Raw genomic sequence first — 1,418 nt, forward strand, 5'->3', positions numbered from 1 at the left:
AAAATGTACCCTAGTTTGTAGATGCTATAACTTTTGCGCAAACCAATAAATATACGCTTATTGGCATTTTTTTTACTAAAGACATGTGGCTGAATACATTTTGGCCAAAATGTATGACTAAAATTGAGTTTGTTCGATTTTTCTTATAACAAAAAGTAGAAAATATCATTTTTTCTCAAAATTTTCGCTCTTTTTCCGTTTATATCGCAAACATTAAAAATCGCAGAGGCAATCAAATACCATCAAAAGAAAGCTCTATTTGTGGGAAAAAAAGGACGCAAATTTTGTTTGGGTACAACATTGTATGGCCGCGCAATTACCAGTTAAAGCAGCGCAGTGGAAAATTGTAAAAACACCTCTGGTCTTAAGGCTGACAAATGGTCCGGTGGGAAAGTGGTTAAATGCGTCTGAAATAACCGAAGCAGCGAATTATGAAAGCGTATGCATCTCAATATGTTTGATTAATAGAAAAGTTCACAATAATGAAAAGTATATTATTACATTGCTCAAAAGTATATTATACTGACACACACACACACACACACACACTGCCCGGTTCCCGTTACTTGCCAGCACTGACGTCACTCCCAGGATGCAGCGCGCAGCTGTCAGTGCAGTAAGATGGCGGAGGGCGGAGTGGTTGATCTGGAGACTCAGAGAACAGAAGTGTCAGGGCTGCTGAAGACCCCGCTCCGGAGAGGGGTCACTTGGTACTTGATTGACAGTCGCTGGTTCAAGCAGTGGAAGAAATATGTGGGTTTTGACAGCTGGGACAAGTATCAGATGGGAGATCAGAATGTGTATCCAGGTCCCATTGATAACTCTGGACTCTGGACTCCTTAAAGATACGGTCTCTTAAGGAGCATCTTATTGATGAGCTGGATTATATTCTGTTGCCTACCGAAGGATGGAACAAGCTTGTTAGCTGGTATACACTGATGGAAAATCAGGAACCCATAGCTCGCAAGGCTTCTGTGTCCCAATTGACATGAACAGGACTGCCTGCACGGGGATCAACTGGCTTGCCAGACAAACTAATCACATGAAACTTTCAGAAATGACAAAGTACTACTCTTCACGTCCCTAACCGTTTCTAATGAAAATATAAAAGTGTTTGAAGACCCCTCATACTTTTCATTCATCAACGTCTTACAAAAATAAGACTGTTCTTTAGATTTTTTGATTCAGCAGAATATTTTAAATAATAAAACAAATGGCATTGACAGAAAAAAAAAAAAAAAAAAAAAAAGTATATTATACTAAATGTGGTAGCCTTCATTATAGTGATGTGATAATAGTGGGAATTTTTAGGTTATGGTTTGCACAGTCAGAATAATACTTTGCTATAGGATATAGGAGAAGAATACAAATTTAATGACACAAGCAAACAATGAATCTAGATGTATATAAATGCCTAA

At 38.1% G+C, this 1,418-nt stretch overlaps 1 pseudogene; it reads left to right on the top strand.

The window, feature by feature from the left end:
- Positions 1-607: 607 nt before the first annotated feature.
- Positions 608-992, top strand: LOC120918822 (annotated as a pseudogene).
- Positions 993-1,418: the final 426 nt, after the last annotated feature.

This window comes from Rana temporaria, chromosome 1, assembly GCF_905171775.1.
Source record: "Rana temporaria chromosome 1, aRanTem1.1, whole genome shotgun sequence".
Classification (NCBI taxonomy): Eukaryota; Metazoa; Chordata; class Amphibia; order Anura; family Ranidae; genus Rana; species Rana temporaria.